Source organism: Amblyomma mixtum, chromosome 3 (assembly GCF_055824585.1).
Source record: "Amblyomma mixtum isolate Tamu chromosome 3, ASM5582458v1, whole genome shotgun sequence".
NCBI lineage: Eukaryota > Metazoa > Arthropoda > Arachnida > Ixodida > Ixodidae > Amblyomma > Amblyomma mixtum.
This window is the reverse complement of record NC_143014.1, coordinates 110563373-110586673: the sequence shown is the minus strand read 5'-3', so window position 1 is coordinate 110586673 and position 23301 is coordinate 110563373. Positions and strand designations below refer to the sequence as shown.

Below are 23301 nucleotides of genomic sequence, written 5' to 3'. Positions count from 1 at the left end.
GATGCCCCACCAAATGTTGGCCGATGGGAGCGTCGAGACTGGTGAAGAGGATGAGGCGGGCCTCCCACGCCCTAGAACCATAGAGCGGGAGGCGACAGCATGACGACCGGCCAATCTAGGAGACGACCCCTCCGACCCAAGTTCAAGGGTGGTCCTATTTGCCTCTCTTTCTGTCACATAAGGCACGCTCCCTGTTTCCTTTCTCCACTTTTCCCGACTTCTTCCATGTGTTTTCTTTTCCTCCTGTTCAAGCCGTTGTAAAGAAACCAGTCTTCAAGTAGAATGGAACGTGCGTCGTGTACGCATAGTTCTTTGCAAGCTCCTGCGCACGCGGCCCCGCCCCCAGAACGAGTCTCCGCGCAGTGGCTCAGCCGTTTCATGTCGTAGTTCCCCTAAAGAGAAGACGAGCAGTTACGAACATTTCTCCACGGGTTGATTTATTCTCATTTTCAACGACGCAGTTCGATTCACGTTTTCGCTGTCTTTCGCTGCCGATAACGCACGAGGGGATCTTTATGAGGGGATGTTGGCCTTGCCTTGAAACGCATAATGTTGACGTAGCGTGGAGTAGGTTGCGGAGTCGGCACGTGTCTTGCTTTTTCTGCAGAAGCCGTTGGACAAGCACTGAACGCGTAACGAAGAGCATCGACGAAAGCGGAATATCTCGAGGATTAAAGCACCACATTCGCAGAATGACACCGGGTATGGCTACAGTTCTACTGCTGCATCAAACGATGTCTGGAGGGCCAAACGAATGCTTTGATCAGTTATGGATGAGATTCAGTGAGACGCATAAACGAAGAAAACCGGGCTTTATGTTGGCTATGCTGGCCAAGCGTACTGAAGCGATCGAGCCTTAGGTGCGTCACTGGGAATAAGACAAGGTGCCCTCCTGATTGCCCTGATTACGGCTGTAACGGGCTGAGCGATGAGCGACGTAGGGTGTCGCATACTGGCACCCGTCTTTTCTAAGCCGGCAGATCAAACAGTAACGAGCAAATGGCTCGAGAGATGGCCTCTGTGCAGCGGTATTAGCGCTCTACGACGTTTCAGCGCAGCCACAAAGTGCCGGAAATGAGGAACGAAATTAAGGAGACGATGCCGCATGTGTATACCTGCCGTTCTTCATAATATCGATGTTTTCCCTTTCAAGCCCGGTCGCTTTGGAGGGTTTGCTGCCGTCCTTTACATAATGGCCACCTTTAGCATGCCGGGGCCAGATCTCCGAGTTCTGTGCGCTGTTCTCTATTTTGTTTGTGCCTGCGTTCTGGCGCCAAGTTATCTTAATCTTGCGGTAAATTCATGATTCACCGATGCTTTGGCCATTGTGAATGGTCGGTGCACGGGAACTGGCCACTCATATGCCGATGTTTCGTACGAAGACAACTCTGCGAGTGGTGCCCTGGGCGTAGAGATGAAGGCTATTTGAAAGGACTGCCGAAATGACAAATACGCTCGAGGCTGAAAGAGAAAGACACTCCGTCGCTGTGGTTAGACGACCATGTGCGCTTTATGCGCAAGCGGCGTAGATGATGTGCCGACAATGAAGCATATAAGAAGAAAAACGATGGAAAAAGATCAGCGCGAAGCCTAGGTGACGTGTTGGTTTTTGACCCTTATGCGATGCGGCGCACTTGTGAAACATGCCACTAGAATACGGCTCAGATAGCCTCACGAAGTGCGTGCCACAGGTACCGAATTGTTGAGGGCACACATCCGTACCTTCCCGTTGCTCGCTGCACTGCCCTTTAGTCTCATTTGAATCTTATTTTTTCTTTTAACGTCCCGAAATGACACGTGGGCTGTGAGGGACGCTGTAATGGAAGGCTCCTGATTAATTTAGACCATGTGCGATGACGTCGCACAGCACATGGGCGTTTTTTTTTTTATTTCCCCTCCATCGAAATACGGCCGCCGCGGCCGGGATCGAACGCGCGACTTTGGGATCAGCAGACGAACGCGGTAACCACTGAGTCAGCGTGGCGGGTCTTTGAGCTTTTTCCTCAGGCCCGATAGTTGATCACTAGCATTTGTTTTGCCCGTTCCTTTTGCGAGAAATGCACAAGCTGCATCAACATAGCAGCAGCAACGGCAGCAGCGCACATGCATTCGTTCACGGTACGCCGGAGGTGAATGCCCCCCGTGAGCTGCGCGTGGTCGAGCTGGCTCCCCAAAATAGACTAGAGATTTGAACTTTATGGTGTATCGCCGGAGCTCTCCGCCTGACGCGAATGCTAATCGTCGCCGTGCTGTTTTATATATGTATGCCGCCCATACTGAGGGCTCATGCTGAGCCCTGTTTTCTAGTCTCTGCATTTTCCTTTCTCCGTAGCAAAACTATAAGCTTTCTGAATAATTTCTGGGTGCAGTAGTAACGCTATTTCCTCTCCGACTATCAAGAATACATTAAATGCTATTAAACAGACGCTGAGTGTTGCTAAAGCGTGAGTTTAGAAACCACCCTGACATGTCTTTAACAGGTAACTGGGACTGTCTCTTCTTTTTAGTTATGCGCCGCCTGGCACCGTTGAGGAAACTATTTGAAATATTGCCTGCTCCAGAGACATGATAATTTTTTTTTTCATGATGAAATTATGAGTACAGTATGTTCACTCAACGGGTGCCTGTGTGCTTACATTGCTACAAAATGTTGATATTACTGCTACGAAATGATTACATTTCTGCTCCAAGAGCTGCTCCAGAATTTATCTGGGCTGTCCCGCGCCTGTACAGTCTGGTGTTACAGCGGTGCGCGCGGTATGGAGAGCGTCTCTATAACCGGGTGGTTCTGAGGAAAACTGAACCATTAACTTCACAGCTCCGTCCGCGCCACTGCTGACATTGGGGGTGGGGCTGCTGAATTATTATGATCAAGCCTTTTAGTCATTTCGTTCAACTGTACGGAACACATTAGACAATATCTACGAAGGGATGTCGACGTTGCGTGCAGTGCCAACTTTGAATTACCTTCGGCCTCCTCGAAAACAGAACACATAGGGAGCTTCCAACTGATAGTACACGGCACGTATGCATTATACGTCAGAAATTCAGGCATGTTTTGCAGTCATCGCGGTGACTGTAGCTTGATTATTACTTGTTCACGTCTTTCGTTGTTAGCAGATTTCAGGTTTCTTTTCGGTGTATGAGATATTAAAAAAAAAAAAAACCGAATCGACCACTGTTCTTCTAAATATCGTCGCTCTGTCAGTGTACAGCCATTTGAGTTCGCATGAATCTTGCTAACAGCGCAGAAAACTGGCTTCGGCACCTGGTGTATGGTATGCATGAAGAAAATAAAAGTGCGAAGAGGCGATCCATATGGTAATCTACATGCGCAATTCTGTACGCTACATTTTCGCTTTCACGTGAGGTATATATTTCCGTTGCCGGGGACGACTTTCTTTTGTGCGTAATTCTGAACCGCCACCTCTACGTGTTGCCTGCAGCCAGGAAAGAGGACTAGAAACGCTTTTACGGCCAAGATAATGTGTTTTCTGGCGCGCGCCTTGGGAGGGGTCGAGATAAACACCAGAAACAAGATGCTGGTGGCACCATTAAGGATCGACATGCGCTTCGCGTGCGAGGCGGGTAGCCGGCCTATTCCTCCCGTGTCGTCCTTGAAACGTGGAAGAAGGTTCCGTCCCAGCCATCGATTTCGCGACGTACCTGACCGTCGAAAGTAAATATCGCTCGCTGCCTGCATGCATGGTGGCTCGCGTGTTAGGACAAAAGAGCACTTGTCCATGAAACGAGCGCGAGGTGGTGTGACTGCTGTCCGAAAGCTGCACTGTTTGTAGGAGCCTGACGCACAAGGAAGACCTGCGGCCATTGATGCGAGGTCGGCGATCGCGCAAAAACCTTGTTTCGTTCGAGTGTGGCTTCGCGCAGCAGCCAAGGTCGGAAATGGGCAGGAAACGAAATGTGGTGATTAGGGTAAGAGAATGCAAGGGTGCCGAGACCTTCGGTCTCTTCTTTCGGCTAATAACGGTAATTATCGCGTTCGATGGAGATCATTTCTGCGAGAGTCGCATAGTCGCGAGGCCGCGTTAACGGCGACTCGCGCGCGCCAAAGCATTAGGGTGCGGATGCTTGCCTCGCTGTGACGTCTCCGAGAGCCCGGAAGCCGAGGTTCCTCCGTGCCGCTATTAAAGGATCCGGTGTTCAAAGCGATTAAGGAACGGACGACCATCCGAGACCGTAGGCAGCGGCGAGAACGGGCGAATATATTCGAAGAATCGTCATTTCCCGAAGAAAAAAAAAATCACCATTAACGAATTTTCTTCACTTCTCTCTAGCGCTTCATAAAGCAGGGCGGAAATGACCTTTATGACAGAAGAAAGTTGGAAAAACGACCTTTACTTCCGCATTAAAACAAGACTTCATTCTCGACGGCGCGAAAAGAGAGAAAGGCGACGCATTGTACCGCTGCGCGCGTTTGCAGAATGGATAAATAAAGGTACTCGGATGCTTCGCCCAAGCAGACTGTTCACTTCAAGCGCACGACGAAGGGAGGAGGAGGGGGAGTATTTGAGAAGAAGAGAGGAGGAGTGCCGAATCTCAAACCGAGGAGACTTGGTTTCGAAGTGAAGCTTTTTTCTGTACTGCAGAGTTAGGGCATAGCGACTACTCCCGGTGTGACTCCTCCAGACTTCGGACCTAGGGGAGACACCGGCGCCTAGCCACTCGGCTCGCCTCTGTGCCCACAAATCCTCCGGAAAAGTGGGTGGCGTGCGCGTGGACGTCGTTGTTGCCACCGTCCACCTCGGCTTCGTGCTAGGCGCCGAACGGACAGCTCGTCTCAGTCGCCGGGTGGACCCGGGACGAAAACTGCGACGGCTGTTGTCAGAGAGATTGGCTGTGCGTGTGAGAGGCGAGCGTTCTTCTGGGAAGGATCGAGTTGACAGCCGGGCACCGAGCCACAAGGGGCCGAGCGATGAATGCCCCGCGGCGTGGCGCGTCTTTGAGCGGCCGTCGCAGGCGGGCGCGGACAACAGCGTCGCCGGCCGCAAGAGCGGAACGCCGTGCCGGGACGACCGTATTCTCGGCGAGCGTACCATCACACGCGCAGGAAAGCGAAAAGAGAACGGAGGGCGGTGGTGAGAGGTGCTATTTGAAACGAGTACGGAAAGGCGCGTGCCGCTTCCGCCGGTCGCGCCTCGCCCTCGCGGCAGCTCGGTCGGCGCAAAAATGTGGCTCCCTGACGACGTGCTACTGGGGTGCCTGCCGGGGCCGCCACGCGATGCAGACGCAACCACACATCCGGCGCTGTGACAAGCGGCATGCCGTTATCACCGCGGTAGTGTTGTCGCCTTCTGCAGCGCCCTGCTGCAGCGTCGAAGAGAGTGCCAAGACACTTTACCGGCCGAGCATTTCTTTTCTGCAGGGTCTGATTTGCCGATATTCAAAAGTCTTCGTTGTAAACAGTGCCTTCCAAGGTGTGGCTAAAGAAAAAACGCATTGCCTAGAGCAGCTGCGTTGGCTCAAAGCGAAAGCAAAACGCGCCACCTGGAGTTCATCACTCTTAGAAAAAAGGCAGTAGTACTTACTAACTTTTGGGGCAGTGACTGGTTGTCACATGTGTTGCTACCCTGTTAGTTACTTCAGTTAGTAACGGGAAGGTTAGTATCAATTACTAACCCATTGAGTTAGTAACGGCTGCTACCTGCAGTTAGTAACGGGAAGCTAGTAGTATTTACTGAGAAAATGAATAGAAACTCGCGTAGGTCGCTAGATTCATAGTAATGTGTGCTGGCGTGTCTTGTCAAATTTATGCATACTCGAAAAATAAAAAAGCTTCACAGTCGATTTGACTAATTCCGGAATCCAGACAGAGCTATCAGAGCGTGCTGGACGTAAATCACACACTTAGGTTTAAGCTTAGGTTTAAGCGTGCACATGTAGAGAAATCTATCTCAGTCTTGTATACTCCGTAAATCAGACTCTCATTTACTGGCTAGTGGCTCTTACCGGTTGAGCTAAGAAAGCAGCGTTAATTATGAAGTTGAGATTGTAGACACAGATTAGTCTACCTAATCATATGCCCCTGCAGAAATGTTTAATTACAAAACCAATTTATTAGCACGACAATCTCTGTCAGTTTATATTCTTTGACTTTATTTTAGGGTTAAAAGAACGGTTACTAACTAATTAGTAACTGGCGACCATAGTTAGTAAAAAGGCAGCAAGGGCTACTTTTACTAACTATACCTTGAAGAGGGTAGTAAATAGCTGATAAAAAGTAGTAAAACGAAGTCAGTTAGTAACAGCTGCACTTACTACCTTTTTACTAACTTATTTTTTAAGAGTGTAAATTCGGAACAGTAGTGAGTAAAGAAGAGCTTTTGTTACAGTTTTTCGATGGAGCAGAGTGTGGAACTGAAATGTCCGTGTTATATTTACTCTGCCTCGTGTAGATCCAATATAGGCCGGTTTTATCCCGAGCTCCTCTTCATTTTTATTTCATCATTCGGAAATCAGGACAGAAAACTTTTTTTTTCGTGCATGTACAAATATACCCGCGAAGTTTTCAACTCGAAATTCAAATTCTCTGGAAAAGAGTGTTGACTTACACTCGTGCGAATGCCTAGATTTCCACTACTCGCCTCCAGTGCTGACCATTCGCCGCGTGTCCTCCGAAAGCTATTTTCGTCTTCCTGTCTAGTGTTACACTTGTTTCTTTTCGTGCGCGAGTGGAGGGTCTAAACGGCAGCAATTACCGGCCGCCTCGAGGGACTTTATTTTCGCGTAGCAGCGCCATCGATTCACGGGGATTTTAATCTAAAACTTTGAAGGGCGGCGCTGCGACCGCGTCCCTTCTCCCCAATCGATGCGACATCCTCGGGATCGCATCGGGAAACGACCCGCGCTTGAGCAGCCTGCAGCCCACCGCCACGAGCCGGGCGTCCGGTGAAATGTTTGATCCGCGTAGGCGTCTGCAGAGCTCCGCCGCGCTGCTGTCGCGCCGCGGGGCCTCTATTTCGGTCGCATGGCCTTGGGCCCGCAAAATAGCAGCGCCCAGTTTCGGGCCTGTGCACCGGAGCTCTCCGGCCTCCCGGCCAAGCTCCTTCGCGGCGGCGACATGTCTGACGGCCTTCGTCTGACGCTGTGCATCTCATCAGGGCAGCTGCCTCTCGGGTGTCCTCTCCCCGACTGGGTCCCTCCAACCCGTACAGCGTTATTCAGAGAGCAGTGTTCAGTCACGGATGGCTGTAACTCACTGTACTCAGCCAGCTCTGGCGTGCCCAGAGGAGCCATGGAGGCGAGACCTGCGAAGAGCGACGTCTGGTCCTGTGACGTTAGGGGAGCCGGTTCAAAACATACTCTGTGTTCGTAGACTAGCGGGATGCACCCTTCCATTCATGCACAAAGAATACTCAAATTTAGCCTATCACGTGTCACTCGGGTTCGCCTTAGGCATTGGAGCTTGAGAGCAGCAAAGAGCCGGGGAGTCAGTTCTTCCGAGTGATGAGGCCGCACGCACTTCGAGAAGGGCACACGTGCGCACTGCCTTCACGAAGAGCAGTGCGCACGTGTCTGCGAGCGTTCACCACGCAGAAATGCAGGCTTTCCTTGATGTCCTTAAAAATCGAAGTCTGTTTCTTACTACGCTTCTGGGGATTAGAAAAAAAAAATAGTTTGCATGCGTGCGCTTTACGCTTTCACCTTTCGGAGAAGCAAGTGGAAAAGGAAGTCGTTATTATAACCCACATGCGTACTGGGGCGCTAACCTTGAGGCAGAGGCTGTTCACGGCGGCTTGCAGTGAACTCATGCATTTGCCTTTCACGTATGGGATAATTAGCGCGCTATAACAACCCTTGTCTGGGGCTAATTGATGCGCAAAACTTCGCATTGCTGCTTTTCTGTTGTTCCCCAGGCGAGCGTCAATAAATCACCATTAATCGATTAATTAAAATTACGAAAACCTGCCAGCTTTAGCTGTATGACGCACGGGTAAATTTTGTTTTCAGGAGTTTTCCGTGTATGTTGGCAGACCTCGTCTGCTGATGCGCCCTTCTCGGGTAGTTTTTATTATACTTTTGTTTGCTCACTTTGCTGATAAGCTTCTAAATGGCTCGGCGTGGCCGAAGTTGACGCAAATGTACACGTCCGTGTAACGCTTGGTTGACCATCGCCAAACGGTGAGAAAAATGGGCTTCCGATGTGATTGCTCGTCCGACAATACTCTAGAAAGTAGAGGTAAAGCCTTTGCTACAAAGTATAGGCGAAATGGTGCCCCCTCCGCGCGCTCTTCTCGGCAGGTGTGTTCCGTAGCCGTTGTCTCCGGCTGTCCACCGCCGGACGTGAGCTGCCAAGCGAGCTACTCAACGAACGGCGTGGGACAGAGAAATCGTTTGACTGACGGCGGATGGCACAAGCTGCTTACGACACGGCCGTCAGGCTAGTTTGGAACATGCAGTACAATGGACGAATAGCACGCCTCTTTCCCGAAGCAGGCTGTCGGTTACGGTTTGTGTGTTGCGAGATGGACGACGAGGAGCGTACACCGCTCTTGTCTTTCTCTCTCTCTCCATCTCTCTCAGTTGAAAGCTTCGCTTGGATTGCAACATGGTTTCTTGTTCATGGTCATTACGCGGAAGGGCGCATTAACGATGACTGCAGTCGGAAAGCGTCGCGTCAAGTGTTCGTAGCAGTAATCCAAGACCGATGCGCAACGTTGCAATTGCGCACGTCGATCACTGAGAGACAGGAACGACTGCCTGCGATCACTCGTTATTTGCGAGGTTTCTTCAACGAGGAAGGAGTATGTGCGGCTTGGACCTCACCCATGCGCGGCCTCCTCCGCGCATCTGTTTCGAGCGCGTGCAGAACGCGCCTCATTTCACGACGACGTCCTCGGAATCCGACAAGAAAGAGCAGCGAGAATGGCCGTTTCTCCTCAACCTCGCCGCGCCAAAAGTGAACTCTCTGCGGCGGCGCGGGCACGCGCGGCAAGAAGGGATTAATAAATGCCGACCTGACTTGGTTGCCGAAACATCCATTCTCTTTTCGCGCGGAGCGGTCGTCCTTTGTTGCGGCGCTGGATGGGTTGGTGCGTACCTTTTGTTTTGATTGTCTGTGGGAAGAACGCGGCTGGCAGCGCTCTTTGGGTAGTGTCTTTGTAGCGTTCCGCGTCCGGCTAGATAAAAACAAATTAGGCTTCCGCTGGTGCTTTTCGCTGAACGCCGGCTTCATTTTTCACACTTAAGAACGACTGCGCGCAGCTTTTATCTCCGCTGGCTCCTTCCCTTCCTCCCATCGCCTTCGCGGACTTCCCTCTTGAGCGACAGGAAAATGTTGCGAAAATGATAATCTATGTTGCGGAGTACTTGCACGCACACGCATCGCCGAGCGCTCGCGAAAATTAGCCCACCCGCGACACGCGACGCTTCTTTCGGCGTGCACCTCTCTCTCGTTAGGGCTAGCCGCGCGGTGTTTTAATGCGGAGCCTTTTGAAGCTGACGAGCACATTGTGTCGCGCAGACGTTGTTGGCGCTGCCTGGGGCCGAGAAGGGGCGGTCGTGCGCCGCCGGCCGCACCCAAGGCGGCCAGATAGGAGGAAGCGGAGAGGGGACGCCTGCTCCTAGACATGTCAATGCCGGGTCACGCTTGGCTTGCCGCTCATCGCCGGCGACGACCGCGGTGGCGGCAGCAGCCGCCTGGATGCCGCCGGTGGCCAGCGCTTTGGGCGCAGCGCCAGGTATTGTGGCACGCGCCGCCGCAGAAATCGGCGGCGGCCTTCGGCGTGGGGGAGGGGGCACCTGCACAAGCGCTTCCCTGCACGTGCCGGATATAGGAAGGCAAATGCTCGCCTAATGCGCAGCCACGGCCCCCAAAGTGTAGCGTGCGTCCGCTCTTGTGCCGGGCCGATGTCGATGGGCGGGCCACAATCACCCTTAGCGGATAGCCGCTGGCCCGGGCCCGCTTCGCGTGGAGTCACAACCGGAAGTCACAAGTGTGCATTAGTTGCGAATATCACCGGTGCCTGTTCGCAGTAAAGGCTCAACTACGCGCATGCGCCTTCTCACGTTTTCTTCTTCCAGTGGCGCTTGACTGAGGGCAGAACACAAGGTTGACAGCCGTCGACTAATGAAACGTGCTAACGTATGCCCTTCGATGCGTAATGAGCTGCGTTTAAGCGCTCGTGCTTCGATCGGAAGATGGTAGGGGAACCGATGGGGAGCAGGGCCTACTTTTCTCTACAACAGAAAGCCGATGACTCTGCATCTCCAGCAGGATACCACGCCTAGACTAGACGCCAGGGAGAAAGTAAAGTTAGAACACGGAGTAGGACAATGGCAATGTCGTGCACATTCATACAGGCACTTGCCCTAATTGTCCCCGAGTCCGAATATGCATATAGAGAGCTGAAATCTTAACAGCGAGAGAAGTTATGGCAGTGCGCATGACGGGGCATTAGCCCTACCCTCAGATTTTTTTTATTTTTTTCAGTAATAAAAACGATGCGATTCTCTGGCACCGCCCGAACGAGTTTTCCATGGTGTATAAGAAAACAAGCAATTCACCTATGCGCTTGAACAATGACGATTCATTTATCACGTGAGCTGCACTTCCTTTCACATACGTAATTAACAAAAGGCACGGTTCTTCGCAACACCTGTGTGCTTCATAATAACTTTCTATGCCCTCCGTTCAGATTAAATCTCTCGGCGTCCACGAGAGCTCTTTTCGGGCGTTGACGTAAATAGCGTTCCATTTGCGGAGCTTTATGCGCTGGAGCTTTATACTAACTTTAACTTTATACAAACTTTTATACGAGCTATACACGCCGCTTGCGCTTTATACGAACATCCACGCAAGTGTCAGACCGCACTGCCTTGTCTGTCACTTGGGAGTTGATTAGGAAAAAACTAAAATGAAAAATAAATAGAGGATGAATGGAGAAAAACGTTGATCTTGTTCCGTTCTGTGCGAAGACATGGGAAGTACAGTCTTTGTCAAAAGTAACCAGGCTGCATGGTTTTGCTTCTCAGTCGTTTATTTAAACTATTATGCCAGCCCTCAAGCTCTAAATCTCTGTGTGGTAAGGAGAACCCCTGTCCTCACCTTCAAAGAACTTTTCGACCTTAGGGAAAGTTGTAAAGGCTCTACTATACAAATGAGAAGCAAACCATGCAGCCTGGTTACTTTTGACAAAGACTGTACACGATAAGACGCACAGAAGAAGCGGGAGCGGAGGGAAATTCCTGGCGTGCACTTCGCTAACGTTTATTCACTACAAAAAAAATCTATGAAGAGATTTGTTATAAATTGCACTGCATACACGTTTGTAAGAAACGCACACGACCATTAGACACACATCTAAAGAGGAAGAACGTTGGCGCTAGCCAGCAGACCTAAATTTAACTGCTTACAGACAGCCAACAATCTGAAAGAGCTGCCGATGCACGTGAAGCAACGCCCCTTGCAATTTACGCGTTGGGCAAGCATCCAAGATTTTTTTCAAGGATAGCGGCCTCCTCTTCAGGCAGGGTGTGCTATCTGCCTCAAAGGTGAAATTCTCGTGGTGTCAAAACAGCCGTGACAGACAATTTCCCGGTATGAACGATTCGTTCCTGCACACCTCTCCGATAGTAAGTGTATCACTCTCTTGTCAAGAAAAGCGTGAACACATCCTGAAAAGCATCTCCGGAAATATGGACCGGCCTGTGATGTAAGGCAAATGCGGTTATTTGTCATTGTTCTCACTCAACAGTTGCCTAAGCCCTGATACAAAACCGCCGCCCTTTGAAACAGATCACGTAACCCACAGCATTCCTCATTCCTGAAATCGATCAAAAAACAAATCTCTGCATTTGGCTGGGGTTGAAGGGTAGCCTGTATCTAAAGTGCGCGCTTCGCCTACTCTGATTTGGCATCAAGTGTATCCCCCACCCCGTCCCCAAGCCACCACGACTTCTCTACGGTATATTTCTGTGTCATATTGCACAGGTAAACCACTGCCTTATCCACACGTTTAAGAAAAGTACGGGTGTCCTCGGTAGTGTTCGTAACGGAGAAGCAAAGCAATACCGTAAAGTCCTCGCTGGCTGGCAGTGCGTGCTAACAGGCAGACTGTGCTGGCCGCGCGGCAACGTTTAGAGTCCCGGCTGCATGCTTTCACTGCCACGGAATTGAGCTTTTACGTAGGTTCCGTGTGCTGAAAGCTTCAATGGGAATCTGTAGGTCCTCAAGCTTTGCCTGCAGGCGTCCCTTCAGCCTTTAACTTGAACTGCTATCACGCCATAAATATTACGACCACCTAAAAGATTTGTTATGTAGACTTTAGAGCCTCTGATACGAACGGCTGACTCTGTCTCCACATGAACGCTGCCTTGCTGCACTTGTATAATAAGATCATTTCCAACACGTGATGGGTCTTTCCTTGTATTGTAGACGGCACTGCCAGCGAGAAGAACACGCGATCGTCTGATGTCAGAGCGACGCAACGAAAGGAAGTAAATCTTGATACGACAAGTCTCCATAGTGCGTAATTCGGCATGAGGAAAAAAGGTGGCGTTGTCACTTTGCCAGAGAGCGGTAATCGCTGAATTCCGCGCGTTTCAGGTTTATTTCATTGTCTTCTGACGTTAGAGGAAGCCACAGTTGTGAAGGGAAGAGAAATCGAGAGAGCACGGCGTCGTGTGTTTGCTGCTGTCCAGCTTCCAAGGGAGAACGCTTGAACTTCGACCTATAACAGTACAAGCCTGCGTCTCGCGCAGGCCTCTGGGACCGCCACTGCACTGCATTCACTGCAGGGTTGCTTGCTGACTCTTTTCAACTCCCCCCCCCCCTTCCTCACTACTCCTGTCAAGAGCTGTGCTCCTTAATGGAGCAGCAGTTTCTGCTTCCTGCGCTGACCAGGTTACGGACTACAGCGCTTGAAGCTCTCTCTCGTTGCAGCACGTCGGTGACCATTGGTTTTCGGGTAAACTGTGCTTGACCGATGCTCGCAGCTCGAAAGTACGTACAAAAATACTGAGCCATGTAGGGATTATAAAACAGTGCAGCGACGTCATATGAATGGAAGCGCACCCTGAAGAAATCCGAGCGAAAACAAGTAGTAAAAGAAGCCGCGCTTATTTATGTTTGTGCATGCAGACGAATATCAGCGGAACGAGTGCGCCGTTATGTCATCTCAGTTACAGAATAGTATCTGCCCTCATTTGCCCATTGTTACTTTTGCGACCTCCGGCTTACGTTCGAACTACTCATGTAAGGCTAGATTTTTGGACCCAAATGTTGCACTGTTTGCATCGTCATTCCAAATGGGTCAGCCAATCACATGCTGTTGTGACATTATTGCGTGTTCCACATAATACTGCAAACGGAAGCTTAAAACACAAAACAGTTTTTCAGTCGACATGGACCCAAAGACAATCGACAAAGGCTCGACGCAGACCTGACCTAGGCCCAAAGATGTGTATTTTGATGCAAATTTTGCATGCAGTGACAAAATTTGTTAATGAGCGGAAAATACACTGGTAACTTTAACGAAAACATTCTTGCCTACTCTTGCGACTCGACTTGCGTGGTGCGGTTGGAGCAGTGCCGAGGATGTGGGAGACTAGGTTAGGACTAAGGAAGAGAAAAAAATTGACAGTCGATTTCGTCGTCGAGAATCGACGCAAGCATGGAATGCATTGCACGAAAGGCGTAGTGCATTCTAGGGCGTCTCATAGGTGGCGTTAGCAGCACTCGAATCTTGAGGAGCCTCCCGACTACTCATCGTATACGAACGCAGAGGCAGGCCTTCCCTCCCCCACACCGCAAGCTAAACGCAGGAGTGGCTTGGAATTCGCGTAGATTACAAACCAAAACTTCCCCAAACCTACATAAATTTCATATTATCTTTCCGGATCAATATGACGAGGTTTTCCCTTGGTGTGGCGAGACTCTCACCACATACCACGTAGCTTGGGGATGCTCTGGTGACGAACCCCCAGACATAGATATACACCACTCCGAGGAGGAACAGTGAGAGACCACCCTGCTCAGCTCAGAACTGGTGACCGAGCGAACACTGGTGTCCCAGGCTAGAGCCACAGCGGTGGCTTTTGGGATCCTGAACTAAGGATGCCATACGCATGTGCACCATTTCCTCTCTCTTGCTGCTTTGTCAATAAAGGTTTTTATCATCATCCACCCTCAGCCGCTTTTATTAACTGGACAGCGCGCTCCGCTTCTTGCGCCGCTTGTAGAGACCTCCATGACCAGAACCGCCCACGTGCCGAAGAAGAGATGGCGCCATCACGTGCTACACACTCTGGGACCTTCGCCTTGACCGCAAGGCGCGTGCTCGGCAATGTACCGGAGCTGGTCACGCGAGTCATTACGCGTGTTTTAAGTACCGCCGCGTTCAGCCGTTTATATTTAACATCTCTCTGTCTAGATCTGTACGGTCCCTTTCCCTGTCTGAATTGTCATAGCGCTCGCCCACCCTGCCGTGGCCTTCGCAAAAATGCAAGATGCCCGTGTGCTGTGTGGTGCAGCGCACGATGAGAACTCCAAATGGTTGAAATTATATTCGGAGTCCTCCACCACGGAGCCTCTTTCTCTCTTCCTTCTTCCACTTCCTTTTTCCCCACTTCCCTCACTGCGTGGTTGATGTGTCCACCGAGAAGTCGGACAGTACTGTTCTGCGCCTTTCCTTTTCTTAAAACTAATTTTTGGCGGAGCAGTACGTAGGGATGAAAGACGACGATATCAAACGCACAACCCGAGAGACTACCAGTTAACGCAGCGCCAGCGGCTATGGCCGAGAGGTCTGAGGCATCCGCCAACGAAGCTGTTCTGTTTACACTGGCGGTGATTCAAATCCTGCTTTGAGGCTAATGATTTTTTTTCTGACGAATGCCATTCGGACGGAAATGTTGGGATGTTTTCGGATAAGTTCGACTTCGTGTTCGGGCTCCGGTTCGGCTTCATGTTCGACCTCAGTTCGCTGTGGGGTCCGGATGATGTTCGCCTGAACTTGCCGAGGATGAGCTAAAAGCATTTCGCGCTTAATGTTAGATGCATCGTTTATTTTTTGCAGTTTGTGAGAAGAGAGAAAGAAGGCATGTGCTCTTAAATTGTCGTGATTCCCGAAATCCTTAAGTTGAGAATTTTAACTATTCTCTTAATGTCCAATCAGCTGGAGGTGCCATAAGACATCTCCCCGCAGTCCTTCAGGTGGACAGACAGAGGTCGTCGCAACTCGTTCCTAGGAGTCCCGTTGCAGCGCCGCTGAGTCGTGTTATCTGGTTCCACTCACTGCCTCAGCCTACGTCAACGGGAAAAGTGGTCGCATTGTGGCTTCCTAGGGTCGACGGAACCCGCGTCCCCTCCGCCGTTCATCGCCCGTGCCGGGTCGATTGGTCAGGCAGCGGTGTGCGGTAATTATGGGCACTGGCCCCCCGGCGTGGTCGTCCGCAGCAATTGCGCACTGATGAAGAGGGGAAAGAAAGTCTTATTTCACCTGCATGGCCGTAAAAGCTGCGGCTGACCATGCTTCGCCTCAGGGACTGGAGCTGCGCTCTCTTCTTTGGCGACGGCCCGCTCGCTTTAATGCGTTCGAAAAGCTTCGCCTTCACATCGATGGACAGCAAGCCGATCTTTACAGTTGCTGTCACATTGTGGCCTTCCCGCCATTTAATGGCATCAGTCGTGAACCAACCGATCAGTGACGTGTTCGTTTGTCCTTTCAGAATGCAGCCTTAAAGGCCCCATGTTTTCGCTTCATGTTTTCAAGAAATTGGGCTCGATTTTCACCCTCAAAGTCTCACAATAAAACCTGAAATGCAAGACCTCTCAGCGAATACAGTTTACGAAAGAAGAACTCGTTGTTTATCTAGTAGAAATCGCTTAAGATACCTGTGAAAGGTGTCTTCGCCTTGTTTGATTTTTTTTTTTACCTTTTTTATCTCCCTACGGCTGCCTAGTGCCTACACTGCGGTGTACCTGCGCCGAATTGGCTCAGCTCTTACCCCGCGCAGAGAAGGCCTGGTGCAGCGCCTCCCTACCCATAGTGTAAGGTAGAGCTTGGCGTCCTCCCTCGGACCACTACCGCCTTCTCCTGCCAGGTTCTCCCTCGAGGGTGCCGTAGCCGCGGCTCATCCCTTGCGCCGGCAGAGTGGCGCTGCCGGTGCACGTACGCGGAATGCGGCGCGGCCGGAAAGGAGCCGGCGTGTGCCTGCTCATGCGAGGCCAATTGCGGCCTTTCGCGCGAGGCCGGGCGCAGAGGCGGGAATAAACAGCGCCGTCGTCTGTGGGGCTCGGCGCGTGCGGCGAGAAGTCGCCCGCAGCTATTGTTTTCGCCAATGGGCTCCTTGTGCACGCCGGGAATGCTGGAAGGGCGGAAAACCAGGTCGTGCATTACCGCGCACACACTAACCGCGACTCGGTGCTCGCGGGTGTCAGGCGCCCCCGGGAGCTCGTGGCGCGACCCTCCGCCCTCACTGCGAGCCCTCGTGCGTCGTCGTATTGCCGCAGGGCGCGGCTGCTTTGGGTGAAGGCCAGCCGGTGATCCGGCGCCATCGTATACGACGCTCGTCGATCGCAGTCGTGGCGTTTCATCGTGACAAAGGACCTGCATCGTAGTCGAAAGTACGCGTAGTCTGTAACGTGAGCAGCATTGGACAGGTCGGTTCGATAGTGCTGAGCTTTCCACACCCGACGACCACTTTTTCCAATTCGCATGCATTCCCTGGCGTCTCACGTGCTTTTCTGCTTGAAATTAAACGGCGTGTGAGAGGTTTTCTAACGTTCGAAGTGAGAAGGTCTTGCCTACACGCGTTGGGAAATCGTATCTCTACAAAGAGTATGCACGCAACTCCGTCCTTGTCCCATATGCACCTCTTTAAGGCGGATTCGGGGGCTATTCTGCAGTGAATATCATCGCCTTTGGGTGTCTTTCTGTCGATCTCATAAGTTTGTTGAAAGGTGAGATGTTGTGATACACATCAGAAAACACAGTGTGGCTCGGCGTGTACATGGGTTGATCTAAAGGCACTTCAGCCGCGTATCTCAAGCGGTTCCTGACGGTTACGTCCGTGTGAATGCTCATTTCGAGCGGTTACAGCGATTCGATAAACAAGCGAAGGCTATTTGCAGAACACCCTTTGTCCGTTCATGCGCAGATATAACAAGAAATGCGGCGAAAAATACGAACTGCCGGTATTTTCACTGCCTCGGAACCGGCGCATGTTTTCCTGCGTTTTTCTTTACCGTCAGAAGGGCTACACACGAGGTGTTTTATTTTTCTTGAGTTGCAGGCCTACAACTTCACGCAACGAGTAGCAAGCGATGCTTAAACGCCTTCCTTTCTCGCAGTGCCTCGCTTTCGGCTATTTTTATTCTGTCAGCCAAAATTTCTTGCTTGCTTTGCAGACTGCCTCCGAGTTGCGCGACTAATGAACCTTTGCCGCGCACGTCCTAATGTTGTGCCTGCGTCTTCTGCTAGGGGCAGGCAACGGGCGATTAAATGAGTACTTGACTACCACCCTGATATAAATAGAGTGAGGTCCCGAGACCCTGGCGATCGAACGACAGAGGTGCTAGCTTTTCCGGAGCAGCGCTCATTTGGGGGTGTTCTGTGCATGGCACTCAGAGACGCACTGAAAAGAATGGACAGAAAACCAAAAGGCGAGAGCTGGAGGGGCGTCAATAAATAGCTGTAAATTTACAAGCGCCCGTCAGGCAAACTGGCGCCGGGTTCGTTGAAACCGAAAGCATCTCTCACGCTCTTCCCTGTCCGATCAACAACGCACGGGAAGCCTTATGCCGTTGGAAACGTACCTAAATCAAGTCTGTCAAACGTGGCGTCATCGAAAAGAAGGGTGTATCGCGCGCTATGCCTCGTGCTTCCTAGAGGGCGCTCGCGCATACGCGGCAGTCTGCGTCGTGACTGCTCGGCCCGTGCCGCCGAGCATTACCATGGGCTTCGCGTGTTTCTTTTGTTGTCGCTCGTCCGGAGCGTCTGCAGATGACGGCAGGAGAGAGTGGACAAACATGGCGCGTTGTTTTTCTGTACCCCTCGCGCCATCTTTCGCTTTCCTTAATAGCTCCGGCGTTCGATGAGGCGAGAGCAGTCGGCTTGTCAGCGCTCCCGGAACGGCCGCAAAATTTGGCTTGCATCGCGTGGTCTCCTCTGCGTTTTTCTTTTTCTTTATATAGTTTATTTACGTATTTGTTTTATCTGTGTGTTGGCTGGCATCACGCTCGTGTCCTGCCTCTTTCCTCATTGTCCCAGTTAGGATTACAACTTGAGGTTTCGGTAAAAGTGTGCACCTCCGGGTGGTAGGCGCGTAGAAAGTTTTCTCAAAATTGAAGAGGTTCCATGCAGGGCCCACTAATTAACACTGTGGTGAGTAATGTTAAAAAATTAAAAGAACGATACGTAAGAAAAAAATATAGAGGCAAAAATAGTGTGAAATACGGAGGCTCCAATCGCGGGCCGCTAGAAGTCATTTCAAGAAGAGCTCGAGGACAACTGCCGTGCTCCATGCACGCTGCACTGTGGGAAGCACACACTTGTGTTGCGCGGTGCTCAGCTCGCTTTTCAAACCGTGAACGGCGGGCGTAGAGGAAAAAAAAAAAAACGCAATTTATATGCTGCTAACAACTCGCACACGCACTCACACACACATACGTGCGTGCGTGCCTGCACGCGCATATTTAGATGAGGCGTTCGCCGTTTATAATCCACCTGCACGTTGTGGGATCGCGCCGCGTAACATGAGTGCGTGAAATGAAAACCCGAGACGTGAAGGATTCTTGGAAATTAGAAGCCCTCCGCGAGCCTGGTCTAGGCGGTCGTGTTCAAGGATGCACGCTTCTATGACCGCATGTGCGCCCTGTGCTGCATACATGCAGTTATTTATTTACTTTTTCAATTTATGCATTGCGTCTCTGTGGCGGAATTTTCCGCAGACGCACTGAACGGCGCTGAGAAGTATTTTCCATTCTTATGTTTAAGCAGCACCCCGATTTCATGGACCGCTAGAAAAAAACAAAAAAAAACATGAAGCGTAGAAAGACATCGGAGTTTTGTTCAACGTGTACGATACAGACATGTCATGTGTACATAAACATGTGCTGGATTTTATATATATATTGGGGACGGGGGGTGGGGGGGGGGGGGTTTAACGTCCCAAAGCAACTCAGGCTACGAGGGACGCCGTAGTGAAGGGCTCCGGAAATTTCGACCACCTGGGGTTCTTTAACGTGCACTGACATCGCACAGCACACGGGCCTCTAGAATTTCGCCTGCATCGCAATGCGGCCGCCGCGGCCGCGATCGAACTCGATATATATATATATATATATATATATATATATATATATATATATATATATTAAGCAAACAAGAGAAGGGGTATGAGGGGCTCGTTATAAATATGAAAGAAGCCAACAGCCACAGAAACCAAGGGCACAGGGGATTTTTTTTTAAATTATTTATTTATTTTGTGGTGTTGATCAATTTAGAATATTACTGAATAGGTTATCGCTAGGTTATATGAATAGGTTATATATATATATATATATATATATATATATATATATATATATATATATATATATATATATATATATATATAGACGATTGCTGCGTGTAATTTTTTTCTGATTGCCGATTAACGACAGGCCTTTTCGCGATTTGAGTAGGCTAACTGCGCGTCATTCGGTGACTCATCTGTCTTTGGCCTTTTCCTTACCCACGGCAGCAGAGGTGAAGCTTGCGAGAAGCGTACGTCGTGGCAACCAGAAGGCGCAAACTGGTTATATCAGTACAGCACCATTCGCCATGCGCGCTCCGTCAGGGAAGGAGATAGCTTGCGTGGCTGTCTACTTCGCGCGACCGTAAACACCGGCGCACACACCACCGCCAGCTCCATCCTTGCTGCACTGCAGTATTACGCTCTTTCAAAACCGCATATTACGCATGTGCGTGGTCACGTCCTCTTCTTCGCTCACATCGTAGAGTTCGTCCATGGCTGAATGGAACGCGATAATTTTTACCGTGCTGTTTCCGGGAATTTGGTGTTGCTGCACATTTCCTTATTTGAACGAGTGGCTGATTGACAAGGGTACTAAGCAAGCAAGAGAAAACGGGACCCACAGTCCGGGCGCGTGCCAGAGCGATAGCAGTGCAGTCCGGTGGACCCAGTGATGTGTGAGAGCCCCCTTGGAGACCCACGGCGAAGAAACGACTGACGGGTCGTGATCGCTGGCGTGAAGACAGCTGGCGTGAACCTTCCCACGACCACTCTGGCGGTGGCCCGACGAAGGCAGTGGCAACTGGACAACGGAGCTTATACGGGAGAAGAGCATTCATGGATGCATAAGGGCCGCAGTACTAGGCGGAGTTAGGCGGGATCTATTGTCAGACGAGACAGTCAGCGAGGAAGTTGGGCGCAGAATTGTAGTAGCGTCTCTGTGTCTGGCTGCCTTAGTTGTCGGATCCCGAACGCACGTGTTTACGGCAGTCCTTGGCTTGATCAAAGACTCAAAGGACTGCTGTTTCTGAGACGTCAAGTAGACAGGGGACAGAGCCAGGGGTACCGGCGACTCACGCCCGCATCCAAGAATGTAGTGAAGGAGTTGTGGCCCGAGCGCGAAGTAATGTAGACGAGAGCGATGTCACTGTTGGAGTGGCTCTAGGCTGCATGCACTATACGAACACGCCAGTGAGAGTGTGGATGAAGCGTTCTTACAACTAACAGTAAGTGTTCGGTTAACAGTGCAGCGCTCTGCGAAAAGCCTTTGAAGAAATTGGAACAATACACGTGTTCTGTCATTACGGCCTCCGTTGTGTAAATTGCGACGCAAGAGGAAACGGTGCAGAACGGAGTAAGCTATGCCGCAATGTACAGACGCTAGGAGAGCGACGGTTTCGAAATGCTGAAGAGAGACTGCCTATAGGGACAATGATGCTGCGAATGCCGGGAGCTGTACAATCGAGGCGAGGGTACCATAACGCTGTAGGCAACAAGCGCGAAAACGAGCGAGTAGATGTTGGACGGCCGAGTGGCAAGGAGATCTTATCTCTGGCACCTACCGCAAGGGCGAAGAATGTGTTTACGGGAAAATCCACACATTCTGCGTCAGTTGTATCGCCGGCAAAATCCTCGCCGCTACGACCACTTTCAGATTGTAGCCGAATTGCGCAGTGCGCGTATGGAGCGAGGGTTTACTAGCAACCATTACCAGTCTTGAGACTGATACAAAATATGAGACTGATACAAAGCGAAGTACAAAATGTGTGAAGTGACTCTTGCAGTATGAAGTGACAAGCCCGAAGGTGACGTTGCGACTTCTTCCAATAAGCACTTTCGTCTGGGCGAGGGGGGCCATTATACATTTTCATGAATGTCCGAGATGGCAGCACCATTGTACACAGAAGGCCCATTTTGGATCCCTTCAACCAGAATGCCAAGGTCACTAGAGGGGTAAATAATTCATGGCCTTGAACGTAATGAATGCACAATTTACGCGTCTAGAAATGGAAGCACCAGACCCGACTGTCAGGGCGCTAACAGAAAGTTGTTGCGCTTGTTGTGTTATCTTCTTGTCCTTGTCTTTTTGTGCGCAGTACCCCCCCTTGTATTCACCAAAGTTGTAGTTTCACGTTGTAGAAGCTTCACGTACGTTGAGAGCTTACGGGTCACCATTGCGCATGCGCTGAACGTGAAGTGTCTGCGTGGGTCTCACGGACGTACAGTCAGGCCGGAATGAAACGCGCACACGCATATGTCATACATTTCTGCATTGCAGCGAGATATTCCTTTACAACCTATTTTCGATTATGCATTTCAGTAGGCCCTTTACCCAGGCACATGAATCAGGCTAGTTGTACACTTCAGCTGAAAGTAGGCAGGTAAAATATTTGGTTTTCTTGACATGCTCTGTTCGCGTTTCATTCCGGCCTGACTGTACGTGAGATTCGGATCTTCACGTTGCTTGCGTACGTGGCGTTGGCAAGATGGCGGCGCCCTGCCCGCCCGCTTCAGAGTGAATACAGCTTCGTCGCTAATCCCTCGACGTGGTATCGTGCTGTAAACTGTTGTATCTGCCTTCAGTTGGCCCATTCTTGCTCTCGCATGAAGTTTTAGGCGAGAACTAGCTTTTGTTTTCCAGACAGAAATCCGTTTCAGCAGCCCCTAAGCCTGACAGAGAAGCGTTTGTGGTCGTCATAGGAACGAAGACTGAGTGTGCCGACGGTCTCGCAAGACGACGCGAAGCTAGGAACCTCGCGGGATATCGCGAGACCCTCGGCACAGTCAGCGGGAAAAGCAAAACGGTGCACGTTTTGGCGCCATACACACACGTCACCATGAGTGGGACACCAGCGCGCCTTCGCTTCTCGAAAAGCGATGATTTAGATATGCTGCGGGACATGATGGAATACAGTCCCTTGGAAGATAACATGCAGTGCGGCAGACTAAAATCGCTCAACGTTTGTCAGAAGAAAGAGGGAAAGTAATTACCGCCCGCACTAAACAAAATTATTTTCTTTATCTGTACTAGATGGCGCGGCATAACATGTTAGCGTATTTTTTAGGTTCTATGGCAGATCTGCACAGTTTGCGTCCCGTACGTGTAGCTAAAACTGTACGAAGCGACACGAGCGTACGCTGCGTAGACTGCTCACGTTTACGTACGTGAAGGTTCTACGTACGTAAAACTAAAACTGTCTAACGTTTCGAGTTTCGTGCCCGAAGGATGGCCTCATGTCTCGAGCTTCTTTTATTGTGTACCACAACGATCTTTAATCTGCATCATACGCTCAATAAGCGCGCTTTTTTTTTCTTTTTTGTTTCCGGGGTTCGTTATCAACTAGTGGCACTGCGTTTGAGAACGTCTCACAGACATTGGCTTTGCGATTTTGAAGCCTACAGGATTAACTTGGTTTGGTTTGGTTTATTGGGGTTTAACGTCCGAAAGCGACTGAGGCTATGAGAGACGCCGGAGTGAAGGGCTCCGGAAATTTAGACCACCTGGGGTTCTTTAACGTGCACTGACATCGCACAGCACACGGGCCTCTAGAATTTCGCCTTCAAGAAATTTGGCTGCCGCGGCCGGGATCGAACCCGCGTCTTTCGGGCCAGCAGCCGAGCACCGTAACCACTCAGCCACCGCGGCGGGGCTACAGGATTAACTCTTTGAAATGGAATATTGAAGGGGAAAAGACGGACCCGCACCGTGGCATGAAATATGAGTTTTCACCTAATAATGTAGCGATTTTTGCTGCAGCACGAAAATAAAACCTCAGTAAATACCAGGAAACTGGAATGTAATGCGGTTCAGTTCACCAAACCGTA

General features: G+C 50.7%; 1 protein-coding gene across 2 annotated transcripts in view; it reads left to right on the top strand.

Moving 5' to 3' along the window:
* Window positions 1-23301, top strand: part of LOC149351403 (E3 ubiquitin-protein ligase MARCHF8-like) — a 150058-nt gene that overhangs the window by 7111 nt on the left and 119646 nt on the right. Inside the window, exon 1 of one of the 2 annotated variants that reach the window (XM_089580721.1) lies at window positions 9676-9698. The exons of the other annotated variant lie outside the window; for it this stretch is intronic. The gene's annotated coding sequence lies outside the window, so the exon portion shown is untranslated. Of the gene's footprint in view, window positions 1-9675; window positions 9699-23301 lie in introns of those variants that run through there. 2 annotated transcript variants of the gene reach the window in all.